General features: G+C 37.7%; 1 protein-coding gene across 17 annotated transcripts in view; it reads right to left on the reverse strand.

The window, feature by feature from the left end:
* The window catches only part of LOC131547855 (teneurin-3), a 642,274-nt gene that overhangs the window by 246,124 nt on the left and 375,399 nt on the right, over positions 1–20,751 (reverse strand). For 2 of the 17 annotated variants that reach the window (XM_058788600.1, XM_058788642.1), the window contains one exon: positions 1,860–1,980. The exons of the other annotated variants lie outside the window; for them this stretch is intronic. The gene's annotated coding sequence lies outside the window, so the exon portion shown is untranslated. The remainder of the gene's footprint in view (positions 1–1,859; positions 1,981–20,751) is intronic. 17 annotated transcript variants of the gene reach the window in all.

A 20,751-nucleotide genomic window follows, 5' to 3' on the forward strand; every position in this document is an offset into this window, starting at 1 on the left:
TTGAAAAAGTCTATCAGAGACCTGCACCATAGAGAACATCAAAAACCTCCTCAAATAGGCAAAGTGTCTCTCTTAGAATGACACTACAGGGTTGTTGTAACTTTGCACAAAATCGCCATTGCTCCCTCTCCATGTAAGTAAAGCGTATGGGAATGCAGATAGCAACTGTGTGTTTTATCATAGCACTCTGAAGTATCACTGTGATGTAATTTTCCATCATTTTAACAGACATTCCCACGTCCCTGCATGACATTTGACATTTTTATATTTTACTTAAATACCAACACATTTGTATAACTATTTTCGTGTTCCTTAGAGATTTGTTTATTTTCACTAAGCAAAACACAGTTTATATTAAACTTTCTGGTTCTTCCAAAAAATGCACAGATCAATGGGTCAAAGTTTGGTTAGTATGGCCTTGTTAGCCCCTGCTGGTAGATGCTGTAACTACACCATCTGGCCCATAAATGTTGCTATTTATTGGGAATATTTGCTTGGGATTGTGCATGTTATGGACCCTTTTCAGACTGTGATGATGTGTTTCCATAGTTATCATCATTGTAAACCTAGCAGAGTTTTTATTTATTTATTTTTTTTAAATTAATATATTCACATTGTGATGTACATTTATAACACTATACTCTAAACTATAAAAATAAAATAACAGTTATAGTAATAAAAGTATTATTGCGCTTCATTTAGTTTATTTTAAAAAACAATAAACCAAACAAATAAAGTGCGATAATACCATTTTATTTTAAAATAAAGTATTAAATAAAAAATACAATTATTTTATAGTACACTTGAAAATGCAATGCTTATATATATATATATATATATATATATATATATATATATAGAGAGAGAGAGAGAGAGAGAGAGAGAGAGAATATTTATATTTATAGAATATTTAAATTTATTTATTTGAATTTTCAAATCTAAACTCAGCAAGCTTTTATTTTGGCAGGTTGTTGCCTTTAGGTCTGTGCACTGCCAGTTTTAGTGCTGCTGCATCAGTGAATGAAATGTCAGCTCATAGCCTAGATTTATGCTTTCAGTCTCGAATTAAGAACTTACAGTTAGTTGATCTAAAATGGTGATTGTGCATTAACAGCTGCTGTCAACCATCAGTATGCAAATGAGTGGTCTGAACTTATTTATCCAGCACATTGCATATTTTTATTTTATTTTGGTTGCACATCCCCTGACTATACTTCAGGTTATATTACCTTAAATTTACAAAAAATGTAAGAAAATTAATTAAGGCTGCTGTGTTTGTAACACAATCGCTGAGAGATATATATTTTACAACTTTCTCTTCTATAACCACCGTAATCTACCTTTTTCCCCTCCTTCTTTTGGAAAGTTATAAAACACTGGCATATACTTTTTTATTTCTATTTATTTATTTGCTTATAGGAGCAGATGAAAATGCAAAAAAAATATGTTTGTTATTCTTGTCATTCATCACAATAGAAGTTTACTTGATGATGAAAAATGTGAAAAGGGTCAATTGTGCCATCATTTCATGATGGTTTGATCATAACTGTGGAACATAAAAAAGGGTCCCAGAACTGAAAGAGCAAAAATGGATGATTTTAGGCTGCTTGCTTCCAGGGGGATCTTGGGCCAGTTGAGCAATTGCAATTGAGATGAATGGGAATGCTAACAGACAGCTTTCTCCAGGCATTGTAGAATACCTCGGTGCAGATGCTACTGTATGCACTACCTCCCTCGACCTGATCTAACAAGCAGACGTGTAGAGACTACATGACTCGCCCTGTGACGGAGGGCGTTCGCAGCAAAATCAATACATGTATTATGAAATAAAAAAGTAAGAGAGCTTGGCTGGCTTGTACCTGCCGTCGAGGGAAATTAGCTGTTGACTCGGCCAGCTCAATCTCAGACAAAGGCTTTTCTCCCCTTCTGATGTGCCCTGCACAGTGCAGGAGACTGGTGTAACCTGGGAAACTGGAACACCTTGCGGAGGTGGGAAAAAACAACTCATAAAAAAGAAAGGATTCAATTTTCAAACATATGCACTAACCACTTTCTATCATGCTGTGTTGCAGTCTATTGACAGCATATAACATTTCATTTAATCATTCAGGGGGCTAAAAATATAAGAAAGTCCCCATGAAAAAGATAGTGGTGATACAGAAGGATGGAAAATGAAAAGCAGATGGGAAGATTGCTGTGGCGCTGTCAAGACAAGAAGACCATGTGGAGCTGATCAGGAGAGGATCGGTGCCTGTGTCGAAATCCGATCACGGCAACGTGGGCTTGTACTGAATGCTTAACCAATTAGGCCGGACATCAGAAGCCCTGCCGCCCCGGCCACTCGCGGCAGGGGACAGGAGTTACCTTACCGAGCCCAGCCGTTGCGGTTTAGCTCAGGTTTATTCACATCCAGCTCAAAACCTCCAGACTGAGAAACATAAGCCTGGCTCCAATCACATAAATAAGAGATGTTTATGCCTTAGACATGACCAAACACAAAATAGGCACATTTCAGGGCTGCTGGTGGTATGGATGTGTTTTTGGGATAGCTTACATTAAGCACATAAATGCTTGCCCTGAAGCGCTTCAATGTAGAGGAAGTGGTCCAGAGAGACAGCCAGAGCCAGGCATTAAATGCCTAGGATAGAGTGGATAGTTTGTTGATCTCAGCTAATCATAATAGATTTTGGGGCAAAATCACATCTTGTGCACTTTCCTTCTCCTTCGGAGTCTATACAAACAACCCAGAGCATGTGCTCTCAGGATTCTGTGGTGCAACATTCTCACAATACTTGAGTAACAAAAATCACGATTCTTTACGTGTTGCCTTTCACAGAGTATTGTAATACATAGTGATTTATTTATTTATTGAGTGAAGTGAGCGAGCATTTCATATGATATTGTTTGCCAATTGCATGGGTCACATTACGATAGTTTTACTCTATAGTGAAGGCATGAGCTCGATTCGAATGAAGGAAGGCCATCTCACATTTGTGAAACCATGCTGTTCTTTCAAACTGGATTTCAGTACCACAGCTTTCAAATACCAAAAGAAAAAACTAATTTACCTTGTTCTAAGGACCACATTTAGTTCATGCCAATATTGTATTAATTTGTATCAAATTAATAATAGCTTAGGCATTCATTCATGCAATTAATATAATATGCTGTATAGCTTTATTTATATATTTACATGTAGATATATTATTAATTTAAATGCATTTATTTCACCTTGGTCTAATCAACATATTTTCTAGTTCATGTCAATAATATATTAATTTAGTATTTAGTAATATATTTAGTTATTAATAATATTAGTTTATGCATTAATTCATTAAATATGTTATTTAGCTGGATTTAATCAATTTTACCAATATTTCCATTTTGTTCTGTATTATATCTAAAAACTTAAAGCATCTTTATTGATAAATTATTTATAAATCTAACCCAGACAAGACCTTTATCAGTAGTCATTTATACACTTTGTATGGAAAAATGTAAGTACTATCCAAACTCTAGGCCTATGCAATATATAAATCTTTCTGCTAAGAAGATTAATATGCAGGCCACGGCAGCACCAAAAAATAAAAAATAAAAACTATTTACATGCAAGATCGCATCCATGAAGTTTGGGGAAATTACTGTTTTAATAATTGAATTGTTGTAGATTGTTTGCATTTTCTATGCATTCAGAAATCTAGAATCGGTTTGTTTTAATGAGACTGGCACTGTTGCATAAAAGTACCTCTTGTCTAGATTTGTACATTTATTCTACCATGAGTGTCATCCACTCAAATTGCTTGCATAATTACTCATATTATTTGGTTTTATTTAAGGTAAATGAATGTTAATGCATTAACTAGCAAAAAAAAAAGGAGATCAATCAAAATTAAATATTTGAATCGACTGACAACACTAATTAATATTGATACTTGTACTTCCCTTTGAGTGTTTGATCAATTATTTCAAGTGGAACAGGAACAGACAGTGTGTTATGGACAAGTCAGATGTGTTTAAGCAGCTAATGCAGCCCATCATCAAAATGTGAGATACTATCTAGGACAACAATGCATTAGACTAGGACAGAGAGAGAAAGAGGGACAGAGTATAAGGGAAAAAAGCATGTCCAGTATCATTACACTAGAACATTGCACTCTGGGGTATCATTAAAGGATTCAATTGTGTTAGTGCCGTTAAACATGGCGCTAATTCGGGCCCTCTGAGAGGTAATGACCAATCTGTCAACCGCCATCCAAAGGGGGTAAAGGGAAACGCAGCAATACTAAAAACAGCAGAGACCAATTACATCTTTATATCATATTACACATGGCCAACACAACCGGGCCAAGCAAGTGCATTATGACATTAATTAAGTTCTATGATGATGTAACCACCGTTCAAGCTGAAGTAAATTCTGAGAATGCTGCGATATTAAACAAACAGAGCATTAATACAAGTCTGTTGCGAGCTAGTTTGAGTGCTTAACGATAAATTCAACAAAGGTCAACATGAGCAGGGATAGAAGACATATTCAAATGGGTCCAATCACTAAAAGACTAAATCAGAGAGGCTGCACAGAATAAAAAAATATTACTAAAAATAATCAATCTGTAGATTAAAAGAGGTTGTGTAAGCATTAAAACATAACATGGTCTTCTTTAACCCCTACAACAACATTTACAGTATTCCAAGACACTTTTTTTCATTTAATTTTGAATAATCATAAATAAATAAATGAACACCAAACAAATAAATAAAACTATTTAAGAAAAATCAAAAATTATAACTACAAATGCGGTAGTTGTAATTGGTATTTTTGTGTCATCTGAGTTATCGGCACAAATTAGAAGAACAGCAACTCATACTTTATTTTGTATCATCTAGTTTCCTGATGTATTATATTTATCATATACATTAACACACTCTTTGCATTATATAAAACCTTATGATGTTCTCAAAAGCTAAACCGTCAAAATTCCTCATATTAATTCCAATAATTCTAAATGATGTTGTCCTATTAAAACAATGAAGACTTTGTATTGTAGCACAGAGGGTGTGCAAATGCATTTACTTAGCAAAGAATATTGTTATTCATTTTCATGACTGTTCCAGGTCCGTGAGAATCCTGTATAATGAAATGAAATATAATGGTGGTTTAAAGTTTTAATTAAAGTGAACTAAAATGAATAAATTACAAGATACTTTATATTATAATCATACACATATACTGTTTGGACACACATGTTTATGATAAATATATGTGGAAGAACAAGAAAAAGCAGAGAAAGGAGCGAGGAGACTGCCTAAACCAAGCCAAGAGGAAAATGTGACTAATGGTGTAAAAAAAAAACACTAAAAAAAACAACAAAAAACAGGGCCCTAAAAGTGCCAGCATGCTTTTGGCAAGCCAGCGTCACATATGCCATCAGGTCCTGAGCATCCGTATGTCACGTTCCAAGTGACAACAAGTGACAACTGGTACTGCAGTCTGTGCAGCATCCCCGACTTCTGGTTGGGGGAGACTGGAGTGTCACACGGAGCTCTGAATCGCCCCCACATCATACCGAAAATATTACCCCCCTTACAAATTCAGACAACCACAGCTAAACTTCAAAGTTACAGAGATAAAGTAGCAACTTTCTATAGAAATGGCACAAAAATACATGAACTCGAAGCTCTCTTGACTTCATTGAAGGTCAAACCTGGTTTTTTATTTATTATTTTATTATTTTTTACTTATGCCTGTTGGAGGTGGATGTATAAGTGGTATGACAGGAAGGAGGGGAAAGCGGAGTTGAACAGCATGAGCCCGAGGAATCATTTGCCTCCACATAGAGTCATCAGCAGTGTAGAGAGGGAAACCGATAGCAGAGGTGAGCACTTTGTGAGCTTGACCTCGCACGGATCTGATAGTTTACTGCAGGGGTGCTGCCATCGAGCAGCTGGGATCCCTCCTCCAAACCTTCTGTTGAAGATTGAATAACAGACACTGAATGGTCAACAGACAGGGTGCAAAACGCATTTTCGGGACACAGCAGATACATTCTGTGATAGTAACAACAGGGGATGGTGAGAGAAACAACAGAAAGTCAATTTCACAAGCGAGGAGACCTTAATGGAGCTGATGCATGGGGGTACAAATAAAAAAGCAGAACGGCGTCGCGATGGACCGGGCAGATAAAAGGGGGCTGGCTCGCTACGCTTGATGCAGGGGAAGATGCACGACTGGAGTCATTGCAATGGTGCAGCCCAGAGGAACGAGCGTCAAATGTGGTAATGGAGTAACGGTGTCACTGAGAGGGCAAAGGCGAACAGCGGCGCACTCCGTGAGCGATAACAAAACGATAATTGTAAAACTCATTTGCATTAAATGACAGAAACCATTAGGGGCTAATTAATTCTAGTGGATGCGTGTTCCAAAATGGGAGTGTCCTGCTGGCTGACGAAGAGGGGTTCTTGAGGAAGAAATCACAAATGGGAAAAGTGTCTACTGGCAGCTGCTCATTAAGGATAATGGGGCGATGGATAGTCACTTGCGCTAAGAGAATCATCCATTTCAGTAAACAGAAACTGATTGATATTTGAGCTATAACTGCCACCATTAGGGCCCTCGAATCGTGCGATGTGTGCAATTTCCCTGTTGTATCGCTTTTAATGGATCTCGGCATTGTCAGGCTTCGATATTTCCTGCGAAAAAACAGCATACAGCATGAACCATAATAACAAAGAAAAATCTCTCCTGATAAGTTATAATTGCTTAAAGTGCTGGTCTCGTACAACTGAACACTAAGGGCAGAAAAAAAGTTTCCACAGGACCGCTGGCGAGTTTCCCAAAGGAAACGGCTTTGAATGTAAACTCAAATTAAGGGACTTGAAAAAAAAAAGAAAAAGTATCTTTCAGAGAAAACATTTCCGCACTGGTCGTTAAGCCATCAGAAGTTTGCTCTGTGAATGGCTGCGTATGCTCCAGTGGGGACCATAATGAAACAGCATTATGGGAATGGGCAGCAGGGAAAGCGGGCCTTCCTCCAGGGCCAGGGGGAGCTTGTTAGCTAGCTGAGGTAAAACACTGGAGACAATCCCAGACACCTGGCTTCCCAAGGACCACCAGGGGAAGATGCAAAGGGGGGCAGGTGTATCTGAGGGGAGCGAGCAGCCCACTTTAAAGAAAAATTTCAAGCGGACCCGGAGACCGAGCAGCCTCCAAACAATCGGAGCTCGTAAACGAGACCCCTGATTCCGTATCGGTTCACGGGGGGCCCTCGCTGCATTGCTGAGAGGGCAGGGCGAGTCTGCTGCACCACTCCAAACTCCTCCCTCCCGACTCTCGAGAACACAGGGACAAAGTGAGGGAGGAAGAAAGGTCTCTGGAGGACAATGCAGCGTGTTCCAGCAAAGCAGGCAGCAGACTAACCACTCCAAGAGCCTCTCCCCTTTCCCTCTCCGTGCTGAAAGGTTCTCACTGTGGCTGCTGCTCCAGCCACTAAATGGAGTCTTCCTCCTCTATAGAACATTCCAGAGGGCTGAAACAACGCTGAAGTGGGCGCCTCTCAATGTCGCTCTTTAGCGCAAGGGAAAGCATTATCAGAGAGGAGAATACGGGAAGAGAGGCCAACATTAAACATGTATACGCTCTCTGGCTCTCATTATAAAACACCCTCTTGAAAACTCTCACCCGCTTCAGAGCTGAGAACAACGCTGACCGCTTACTACGAGCTTTCGTTCCCACTGAATGTGACTCGGGGGAACCACTACACCTAACGTGGTTAAGAAACGTGCTTCAGGACGTCTGATTCCTCATCCAATCCAACTATAAAAGAAGCCATTTTGCGATCTAACGTGAGGACTATCAAAATACAGCGTGTTGCAAACACAGGTCAGAGACTTCAAAGATGAGCCGTGTCATTGACCTCTAATATATCTGAAGCTCCTCACCACAGATGATATGAACCCATCCATATGATATGAAAATCAATAGGCCTGCAAAGGCACAAAGCACTTGAGGAGAGCAGCTCCACTACATGCTGCTAGCTCAAATTGCTGTGTCTGTGATCGTATGATTGTGCTGTAATAGGTTGTGGCGGGGAAGGGCTGCATGGGCATTTGACTTGCTGGTAGGGGGTATATGTGTATGGACAGAGGGTACGGTAAAGGGGCAAAGGAGTTAGTGAAGCTGGACGACTAATAGACTTCACTCGACTCTCTAAATAAACCGTCAGTCAGAATATTACAATGTAAAAAAAGTGCTTGATTTTAGATAGATAGATAGATAGATAGACAGATAGAGAAGAAATGGTTTAAACACTTATTTCAAAACACCCCACAGACCCGAGGACGGCAGCAAAAATCATCACTCATATGGATCTTACAATTATCATGATAAATTTGGCAATAAACTATCAGCACTATCATTCACTTTTATTCATTCATATTTGTATCATGCAGCACCGTGCCCTCGTTGCCCCAAGCGATACCATTTCCCCCTCATAAGTCTTGAGTGCACAGCAAGCATCCTCTCCCTACTCTCTACTTTTTTTTCGCCGCCGTCCTCTTTTCTTTTTTCAAAAATTGCATTTGGTGTCTCTATTTTTGGTGCGGCTAATTAATCCTCAGCATTTAGACAGAAAGCCGCAGGAGTAACAAGGCATTTAGGGGCCGGTGGGGCCCTCAGCGTCAACGACAAGCCTGGTTATGGAAAGCCCCCCGCCGTTTGTCATGTCAGCCACCATGTGCTGCTCCCATTAGGCTTCGCCCACACCATTGCCAAAAGGCAAGGGCACCCACGCACACCATAGGACAGCCATGTCAGAGAGAGTGTCTTCACCCACGACATCAAGACATGCACGTACTGTCCAAGGAGGTCTGTATAGCTATCTGTTAGCATTTAACATCTCAATGGCACACACTCTGCTTATGCAGGTCACCCCAGTCTTATTTTTTGCATTAAAATTAGACCAATATATGTTTTTAAGCAACTGACTTAAAAAGTTATGAGCAGTCTTAAAACAGATGACTAATTTACAAAAAAGGTTCTCATAACAAGGTAAAGTAGTATATAAAAGTTTAATATGTTCATAAAAGTTTTATATAATATATTATTAATAAAAAAGCAGGACATAATTATAGTGTGTTTGTGGTTTCTAAGCAACATACAATTGTGGCCCATTAATATAAAATGGGTGTTCATTAAAAGTGATTTTATAATGGCTTTTATATCCAGTTTAAAATATTTAATTAATACACTCATAGCTTTTCTTTATCTTCATTTCACAGCTCTTTTTAATGAAATTACTGCATTTTTTGCCATTGACAAAGTCAGTTTTCAACTGCATGAATTCTTAAAATGCCTCCGTATGGTCAAGACACTAATTAAAAGCTGAAAAACAGACATAGTTTCCTAAGATATTTCACATTCAGAACATCATTCTGATTTTATAAGGTACCAATCTATTGTTGTAATAAATCTCAGTACTCTCAGATCAGGAAAAACAAGGATTGAAGTGATGGAAGTGTAAATGTCTCACATATAGGTAGCCTCTCAGCTATACTTAAAAAACGTTTTTTTTTTCTTCCTTTACGTTGTTGTAACACAGCTTGCATCTTTTGTGTTTTCCCAACTGGGCTTTTAGTGTTGAGAGCGTCTAGCTGTTCTAGGCTCGGTGTTTCAGTGGCACTTGTGCATTCCTGAATATCAATGTGGCTGTGAGAGCAGATTAGAGGCTGCCTCCCTCTCCCTCCCGAGCTCTTCAAATTAGTTTGATTTTCCCCCAGATGGTCAGATTAAATTACATAAACGCTGTCAGCAAAGTCCTATTCTCCACTGTATTCATGCCATCCTTACTCCGAGGCCCTACCTCCCAGTTCTTTTAAAAACTTTTTTTCCCCCCGGCCTCTCCTCCACCGATTTAACCTGCGCAACCATAATTGATTTGTGTTTGAGTTTTTAACAGATCCTGAACCTTTCACTCTTTCTGTTCCTTGTTTAAGAATGTGTGTGCACCAAAGCTGTACAGCTGACAACGTCTCTGTAGATGAATCACTGTTAAAACTCCTTCCTGTGCCCCGCTGCGTGTCATTCCGACAGAAACCCTGGGCTTTGGAGGGACTCCAGTGCCAATTATTACAATAACAAGTGTTTAAACGAACAAGACTGCACAATTATAGCACTTAATTACTCGCATTAATCCGCATAAGATTAGAGATTGCAGATCTACTGCTAGTATTTTCTTGCGCATATCTGGATAAATGGAATAGAAACATGCGGTTCGAGCTCCAAAAATAAGATTTGGCAGAAAAAGAAGGAATTTGTCAAAAGTATAAAATTAAACAGGTTTGGTTGTTTTTGAAATAGGATAATGGAATTAGAAGGGAAACAAGAATACAAATTTAAAAGACCAAGGATTTTTTAATCTCTGTCTCCCACACAAGCACAGCTACTTTCTGGCTTGTCAACACAAAATGTTGGCCCCTGCAAAGCCAAAGAGGCACACGGAGGTTTTCGTTTGCAACTTGGTGGCTGTTTAGGTCAGAGAAGTAAACTACTTCTGACAGACTAAACAGAAGTGGAAGCACTGGGTGGCCCGCTCAATTAACAACCCCAAAACGTCTGGGTGCAAACACAACATTTGAGCTAACACAACATTTTTTGTGGCATTTCACAAGCTGCAATAAACAACAAATGTTGAAAAACCAGCAAGAGAGTGAAATTACACAATTTCCCCTCTCTACCCGGCAACACTAAAGATACCATCTGGTCATCTTGTGTAAGAGAAGCAGAATCCTGAACATTGAGGTGTGTGTGTGTTATGAACATTGTGAAACCACCACTTCCTCGACGTTGGGATGAAGTCTGGTATCACTTCCTGTAAATCTGGACAGTGTGCTTTGAAGTTCGACATGGTATAATATTGCTGGAGAAAAACGTTTTCATTTCTCGCTGGACTGAAAACTAATTTATGCACCAAAAAAACAAAAACAAAACAAAAATAAAAACTGTTGCAATTTCCTATAAATGATTCAGTTATATAAATAAAGAGAACGGAGGACATCCCTTTTAAGTTAGCCTTTGTAAAACGCATCATTTCCATCCCTCCTGTCTAAACAGATGGACAACTCTGTCTATAAGCTGCGGGACTGTCCCTTGAGCTTCCAGCCAGACCAGAGGTAAATAATACCCTCTGTGCGATGCTATACAAATGAGAACTGGGACGTGGGTACTCGTCGGCGGTTCCATCCAGAGGCAAAGGCTTGGGCAATGGAGAGCTTAAATTTGTGAATTGTGCAATTGGTCCAGATTGTAAACATGTTTGTTCTGCAATTGGGCCAACACAACTGAATGAGAGAGGAAGGCAATTAATGGAACTTCAGTGGAGGCTGGACGCTTGAGGACACTGGGAAAGACGGGGCTGCGCTCAGCTAATTGCCCTGCTTTGTCCATTTTAAAGTAAAGTGTAGGGTTGAAGGTCAAATCCCATTCAAACGCAAACAAGAGGTATTTATGTTAGGCAGCCTGAGAGGAAGAAGACAAACGTATGCCCTGTGAAGTGTTTAAATACGAATATTTCATTTTGTCATTTACCGTAGCCCCTCATATTAAATTAAAGCGAGTGGACCGTTATTTTCAATAGGATTGGATAAATACCCTTGAACAAATGATCACAGAGAGCACTGAAAAACATGCCGAATGAGTTCTGTCAACTATCAACAGTTACATTTGCTGTAAGAAGAGCCTAAAAATGCAGTTGCAATTAAATTCTAACAATGATCATTCAATTATAATCACAACAATAGCGAAGGGCATACTGTAATGTCACATCACTTGTTTTCCCAACTGATGCAAAGATTGTTTATTCACACAGTTATTACTTTCAGATGAGACACTGATATAAACAGAGTGTAATAAGTTTTTCATTATTTTCTATCACGTCTTTAACCAGTCAATATTCTAAATAAACAGCAGTGTCAATAAACAGTTTTTTTTTTAAAAAATTGAGTTCTTTAAATATATCATGTGGTAAATACAGAAATAAATGTATTAAATTACATTTTAAATTTGACATTTAATATGATTAAAAATGTCAGACTTAAATTGAATGATTTTTTATATAATATCTTTATTTCAGTACATCCTCCTCCTTATGCTTATGACCAAAGAATTGTAGAACTGTACATAATTTAGTCATTTGTGCTACAATGGTTTTATTTAGTTCCTTCACTCTTTGTTTATTCTGAATGTGACACTGTCAATTAGGGTAGAATAAAAGAAAATAACTTTGATAAGCATTTCTTTATTGTACTTTGTTCTAACCCTCTATGCCTGTTGGCAGCTTGCTACATATTACTGTGTTGGAAGCAAGAAGAGAAGAAATGTGTCACATTTCAAGTCCATTTAATAATAAGTTGTGACTTTTCAGGCTGAGCATCAGTCATGCATTTTTTATTATTAATTTAATGAGAAAGATGTGAGAGAAATATTAACTACGGCATTAAAAACAATATACTTTGGGCAGTGAGCCATACACAGACATTGTTTTAGGTCTTCACTGAATACTGTTTTCATAATAGTTACAAGGAAAAAAAAAAACAAATAGTACTGACATTCAAATAAATAAACAGAAATTTGCACGATAGTTATGCATGATGATTAGTTTATGTATTTTTTTAAACTTTCACTTTTTTTTTGGAGGCATTTAATATGCCTTTCTTGGTTTATAGCAAACTTCTGGATCTAAATCACACTATTGTTAAATTTGGGAATTATTAACCAAAGTTTAAAATATATATTTTTTTTAAAACAATGGTAACCGATATCCCAGACAAGACAGAGCTTACAACAGGAACAAACACACCTACACGGTCTCATTCCATTTCCTCTGAACCATTATTAAGTAAAGGGGGTCAATTTGGCCTCCATTCTGTAATCGCATTTGCTCATCAGACCCTAAGTACAGAGAGAGACAGTTACCCAACCACAGAATGCCTGACCCACCAGCATGACCCAGACCCTGCAGTCCCTGTGGTGGAAAGTCATCAGAGGGTTGGAGATGCTGGGGTGCTTGCTGCAGCGCTGCTTCTCTGCGGGGTTGTAGGGCTCATTAGTCATGCGGTGGTCGCTTCTCACCAAACACAATTAAGACTATTTGCCCTCCTGCCGCAGATGCTGATGAGACAGGCAGAGAGGAGGATTGGTTGAACGGCCCGTGCTGCTACGAGAGGACCACAGCGATGGAGGCAAAAATTGAATTTTGATAATGGAGTACATCCATTTGAGGGGCTTGGCAGGGATGGCGAACGAGCAGGAAGTGAAAAAGAACGAAAGAGGGGTGAGGGGAGGGGGGCAATAATGACCTTACTGGAGTGAAAATCTAAAGGTTCCATTGCATCCGATCTGTTATGCACATTTCACAAAACCAGAATCATTCGTAGTTGTTACCTGTCACTCACCTCTAGAAAGGTCAAACGAGATTAGAAAACACAACCACAGTCCTGAGCCTGTTATCAGAGCTCTCTATTCAACAGGTGAGCTCTAGATGCTGATGCTTAGATATTCTAAGATGCTAAACGTTTTATCCAAAAAAAAAAAAAAAATCTGATTTGGCAGAATATGACATTTTTGCTTTTTTTCAAAAACCTAGTGAGTGGTCTATATAGGCAGCATTTTAAGGTATTGTAAGCCTGCTCTGAATTGTTTTAAAAGGTCAGAAAATTATGCTGCCAGTTAAAAAAAAATAATAATAAAAATAGTTTAGTCATACTGAAAGAAAATTGTTTAGTGTTAGTTCAAATGTACATATACTAATGTCTTAATGTTTCTCTTATGCAGTAAAAACTGTAAAACTGTAATATAAAATAAAAATATTATGACAAAATTTAATTAAAAAAAATACACTGTGTATTTTAATATGTAATTTATTCCCATGATGGCAGAGTTTAATGTTCAGCAGTGATTGCCTCACACGATCCTCCAGAAATCATTCTAATATGATGATTTTTTTGCTCATTATAATCATTGTTGAAAATGGTTGTACTGCTTTACTTTCTTTGTGGAAACCGTGATTCATAATTTACTTGATGAAATGAACGTATTTATATGCAGTGTTGGGGGGTAACACTTTACAAGTAACGCGGGTTACATAATCAGATTACTTTTTTCAAGTAACTAGTAAAGTAACATTTTTAAATTTACAACAAAATATTTGAGTTACTTTTTCAAATAAGAAAACCTCTCTGTATTAAGAGAAATCGAGAGTGAGGTTTTTATAAAAAAATCCCAGGCGAGTAACAATGCATTACTTTCCATAAAAAGTAACTAAGTAACACTTTTATAGAGTAACACAATATTGTAATAAGTAACTTTCCCCAACAGTTTATATGAAATAACATATCATTAATAACAATGAAAAATATTAACTATCACTTTAATGCACCCTCACTGAATACAATTATGTCTTTTAAAAAAAAGGGAACTTTTGATGCATAAATTTATGTTGTTTTTCTCAGTAGCTTATACATATTAAAGTATAATGCTGCTAGCCTAGAAAAATTTGACCATCAATCTCTTGAAATCAATTGCGAGTCCACTGTATCTGCTGCTGCCTATGTTGAGTGTTCCAAATCTGTCATTTACGAGGTTCCAAGAGCGTCAGTATGCTGCCTAGGCAGAGGGCAGCAAGGCAGATAACTAGGTTTTGGAACAGAGCATCTGTTTTTAAATTTGCAGGAATGTTTGCTTAACAAGGGATGAACATAAGAATGAACCTAAACTCAATGGCTGCAGATAAGACTTATACATAAAACAACAATGTCAACTACTTTTGTGTACTTTGCAAAACTTGCCTTCACAGATTAGGATAAGTGGTGACTCTTTTAAGACTGAATCAGAACGCTGATATGACATACCCTCCTCTTAATTACTACTGTAAGAGCACCAGTGGCAGGCCTGATTTTGTTCAAAATGCCAATGTGCCCACTTGGGAGAACGAAAGGGGGGAGGAAAAAAAACAACTAAATTGAGAACAAATGCAGAAATGTTGATGTCAACAATATTTTAGAGCGCCGTGGGACTCTTCCGCTGCACGACAGACAACAACATATATCATATCATGCTGCTTGTGGTTTTTAACCAAAGGAGTTTCTCGATTTAATGTGAAGAGAGACAGAGAGACACCACAAAAGAAAGAGGAGGGTTGTTTGTGTTTCAAATTAAGCAATAAGATGTGTGCTAATAGTTCTAAGATGCCGATTTAACTGTGCTATGGGGCAGCGGTTTCTGAGTACGACACTCTATCAATCTTTTATTCTTTTTGACATGAATACAGCCACTGCCACTAAAGTAAAAGATGCAAACCTTCAAATCCCAAGCATGGGTTTACGAGGAGGATTTTTATTTTTTATTTTTATTTGTATTTTTTTTTTTAAATCAATCCTGTTTGGTGTAGTGGTTATTTTCTCTCGATGAGTACAAGAGTCTATTTCCACCATTACTCTGGCAAGCACGGACACCTGTAGCTTACAAGCTGTCGCCATGTCAACGGTGAGAAAGAAGGGAAAAAGATGCAGGAAAGAAGTGTGGGGAAAAGAAGACTCCATTTGAGGGAACGGGAGTGCGGGAGAAGCCCAGTCGAGCTCATGGGAGGGGCGGGAATGATGAAAGGCTGTTGAAAGCTCTTCACTTACAGGCTCCGTGAAGAGATGTACATCTCACAACATACGACACAGTCACCTAAACCACTCCTCTGAGATGATGGGTGTTGAAAAAAAGCTCCAATAATGGATGTTAAGGGTAAAATATAAAGTGAGTTGTTTCGACAACACCCTCGTCCAGGTGTTAGAAGCATCATCTGGTTAACAATGTAACATGGCAACCACTGAAAACACAACAATAGATAAAAATAATCCATTATTGCACTAGATTGTGTCAAACCAGAGAACGAATACAAACACGCTCTATTCAACAGTGTTTTCACACTTAGGCTGCTTTAAAACAACTAACTCAGATCCTATTTAAGTGGATCAACTCCTCCACTCAATTGAACATCACTGTAACGTAAAAGTGATGATGATATGGATATATATATATATATATATATATATATAAAAATCGATTTCAGCACATTTAGTTGTCTTAATCATGTTAACTACAAAAAAAAATAAAATAAAAAATAAGTTTAATTGTAATTAATTTTTAATCAACTGACAGCCAAAAAAAAAAACCTGTACAGAGAAAACAAAAGTGTTACATTTCTGTTATAATTTATTTTATATTTTACATTTTGAATTGCAAATTGGTCAGGTTACACTCTCGAGCCTGAGGCAGAACACTGAAGGGAAAGCTTTGAATTTCTGTTTGTAGTTATTTTTTCTTTATTAAAATAAAATAGGCAGTTCATCTCACCTGCGTGTCATCATTGTACAGCACTCAAAAGCCAAAATTATTTGGCATCATGGTTATTATAGTTAACCGAAACAAAAACTAATACCATAAATAAATAAAATAAATAAATACATAAATAAAAATAAACATCACCAATATCAATATAGCATTTTTTTTTAAATTTCAGCTAGTAAGCCAGGAAGCATTTCTCATTTTAATTTAATTTAACTTGATGTACGAATACAACTAAAACTGATATAAAAATAACAACAACAAAAAACTATATATATATATATATATATATATATATATATATATATATATATATATATATATATATATATATATGAAACAATGCAACAAAATTACTCCAATTTGAACATAAAATGAAGATAAAACCTTAAAATATAACCGATTCAAAACATTAATAGTAACTAGTAACTCGACTAAAATAGCACTTTTCAGCATTATACGAATGCAAAATAAAAGACCTTTACAAATAAAAAAGTGTGAAAAAACCCAAATTTGAATTTTTTATTTGAAGAAAGTTGAGACTGGCATGTCAAAAAACTTGTGAGCCACACATAGTCATTTTATGAGTGGGTGTATTATTATGTGGCTTCAATCAGTGTCTTCAGCTCATAAAGTGTATCTGACTGCAGTATAATGTACATTCTACTGCCGTCCATCTTAATTACATTGAGATGCACTTAGTGCCATGCAAATGCGTCGCAAGCCAACTGGCTCAATGTAGTACCCATTGTCCTTCACTCTTCACTCGCCTGGGACTCTGTCATTAATGGCAGAGGAGTGCGCTGAGCAGTCACTGAACCCTGCAGATGAAATTATCTCTCCGTTACTGGCGGGTTACGGCTGGACGGTGCTGAAGGCACCAGCGAGCAGTCCAGCACCTCCTCCGATTCTTTAAGGAATGTGGGTGGAACGACATAAAGGACAGTAAGTACATGTGCAGTTATAATCAAGCTACAATTTTTTTTTTTTTTTTTAAATGTAGTCAAGCTACAAGTGTATATATTTTCCCTTGGTTTTTTGGAGCAGACATACAATTTCGGGGCCAACGCACAAATGTTTACAAAGTGAACATTTGTAAACAATGTAAACAAAAGTACAAAATGATTAGTTTATGTAGTATATAGTAATGATGATTAGTTTATTCTGACTGAAATCAAACTTTTAAAGTGCATGAAAATGTAAAACTTGAATTTACCTTTCTCTTACACCTTAGTTTTGACTTTCAAAACCTTAATAAATTGTCCAGATATTATGAAATCTGGACCTAAATTAAAGTAGCATCTGATGGATTGCAGTTGCACTTTTTTTCAATTTTGTTCTGTTCTTGTACTCTAAAATCTGATTGGATGAGCAACGATGAAGCCACACAGACCGCACATCATCTGAATTCAATAATAATGTACTCTGCTTCCGTCATACATGAAACCCTCTTACTATGGTAAATCACTACTAAATACAGCCTCTACTGGCTTATCACTTTAAGATACATCCCAAAATCCTGCTTTTGTTAAAAACCAAATCAGAATCACCCAGTTCAGCATAACATGGACTAAGCAAAGTGCAAACTAAAATATTCTATTAATTCTAAGGTTTGCATTCAGTTTCCTTGGTGAAAGCATCTTAACTTGTATAGGAAACATCCTCTCTCCTTCCCAAAGGAAATGGATTTCTCCCCTTTCAGCAGACCATTCAGTCCAGGCCATTGTACAATGACCAGGAAATCAATGTTTATTTTTTTTCTTTTTCTTTCCCTTTCCCTTCTTCACACACACACACACAAACACACACCTACACCCACACAAGCTAGGCTCACACCCACACACCTGATGTAATCTGGCAGACAGTGCCAGCAGAGTGAGCCATCAGAGGGAGTGCACGCCCGGTCTAAAGCATCTCCCAGCTGGCTGCGTGAGCTGTGCCCGTCTGGCTGGAAGCTACAGATTAATTAACAGTGTGCCATGAGAGCACCGCACAAGTGTGTGTGGAGGGGGCGAAGTGTGTGACATTCAGCCCGGCCTGCTCATGCACCCAGCGAGCTCTGGATCTCACGTCTCTCCGCCCTCGCCATCATCATCATGGCCTCACGCTCTCACCCCGTCTGCTCGGTGACCGCAGCCAATCGCCTACCAATCGGGACAGATAAAGACACAGCGCTTTGAGACTGTACAAAAGGAATACAAGCAGTGGCCGCTGCAATAAATAGCCATTGTGACTAACAAAATTTAGATTTCTTTTCTTTTTTACCTTTATAGTAACACAGAACAACTATCAGAAGAGCAATACAATAAGGATACTCTGTTGTTAATTTCTTCTTATCTCAAAATAAATGTTCCTTCCATTAAAAAAGAAAGAAAAATATATACATAATGCATACATATGTTCGCTACATTTTACATTTTTGCAGTTAGTAAAATGATTTATGTAGAAATTTTTTTTTAAATGATAAAAAAAGTAACTTAATTACACATTACTAAAACCTGACGAGAAGTGTCTAAAAACTCATGAGCCACACATAGTCGATAAAATTTTAAAATGAAAAATTTAAAAATTAAATTATGTAATACAGACAAAAAACAACAACATTAACACTTATTACTATTACCTGATAAATATTACCATAAAATTACAACAGCATAGCCCATAAATAAAATTGTAAATTCATAGGTGAATTTGTGCAAAAATAAGAGTTTGACTGGAAGGATGGCCTTGGACAACAACAAAATAAACAATAAAAAATAGAAAAGAATAGGAAGAATAAATTAAAAAGGAAGTGCTTTTCTTTTTACAAGTTGAGAAGCCTACTTATTTTGCTACATCAAAGTTTGGTACCCTATAGGAAAAGACCTGCCAGACATTTTTGGGTCGCAACCCATTAGTTAAGAACCGCTAATCTAGTGACAACAAAAACAATTAAAATTAAACAAATTCATACAAATTAAAATTTCCATACAAATTGGAAAGCAACAATAGCGCATTGTGAAGTTAGCTAACATGAGTAAACTACTGTGTCCATAGCAACAAGCAGAAACATATATTTTAGTTTCACTTTGAATGGGGGCTAACGGGGTTCAAAGAAAGCTCCAGCGAAATGACAGAGGAAATATCTAACCCATTCTGAATTTGCACATCAATAGAGAGACAAATCGAGCGTCCTCTCTTCCTCCTATAATATATACAATAGAGAGAGCGGCAGTTCAGCTGTGACTGAAACCCGAGATACATGTGCTCCGAATCATCGGGCAAAAGACTGTCCCCGCTACCCTCTCAAAATCTTTCGTAACACCCATTCTCATTAGAGGGATGGAAAAACTTGGGGAACGGATCGATGTTTTCATTTTTCAAGTGCTTGTATCCATTAGATGGGTAAAATTCATCCATCAAGCAAATTCCTTTCTGGTTAGGCCCTGTCGCTTTAACAAGTAGCGAGCTCAATGTGCAAGATGTATTGCTCTCCATTTCACTAACCTTCATAACGTCTTTCATGTGTCTCTCACCCCTCCTCCTATCTCTCTCTTGTATAGAGAACCAAAGGATCTGATTGGCCGGAGACACTACCTGCCATGTTCTGTAGCATACAAGCGCAGGCAGTCACCCTCTCATGTTCTTCACATTAATTCAAACGCCTTTTTAAAAAAAAAATCTTTCAGCATGAATTATATATGAGGGCCCCTTTTACCTCCTCACTTAGGGGAAAATATAATTCTATAATTTGGTGGTTTTTATATGGTATTTAAAGCAATATTGAGTGGGCCTTCCTGTAAAGCTGAAACTAATGGGAAAAGGGGGTTACTGCATTCCAAAAGTAAGTGCTCATAAAGTTATGTTGAAACACACATAAATTACAGTGGCAAAAAATTTCATCACAGCCATTAGAAAGACGAATCCCTCATCCTGGCCTCTCCACCTCCGTGATCTTAATCCAAAGAAAGCTATCAAGAGGACTGTTCTGTTTCAATTTCTGGAGCTCACGCTCCAAAAAAACGCAAAAGGAGCTAATAAATTATGTGGTAAATTACGGTGCACCGAGCACTTTCAAGCAACATATCGCAAGATAAATTTCTCCAGCGTCTACAAAAGAAACGGTCCAGCTGAAGGGAGACTGGAGAAAGGAATGATGCAGAGGAAGCGAGCAAGAATTTAGATTTTTTCCCATTTTTTATACATTTAAAATGGCTATAATTTAGCCCCCATAAATGACAAAGCGGGGAAAAAACACATTTAAATCGGCACAACCTCTCCACCTGAGCTGCTGTGAGATCAAGTGGGTGGTTATTTGAATAAAAACCCTGCTTGCCCGCAGTCTCTGCTGACGGGGGAGACAAAAGCATTGCTCCTCTCCTTAATGA

Source organism: Onychostoma macrolepis, chromosome 01 (assembly GCF_012432095.1).
Source record: "Onychostoma macrolepis isolate SWU-2019 chromosome 01, ASM1243209v1, whole genome shotgun sequence".
NCBI lineage: Eukaryota > Metazoa > Chordata > Actinopteri > Cypriniformes > Cyprinidae > Onychostoma > Onychostoma macrolepis.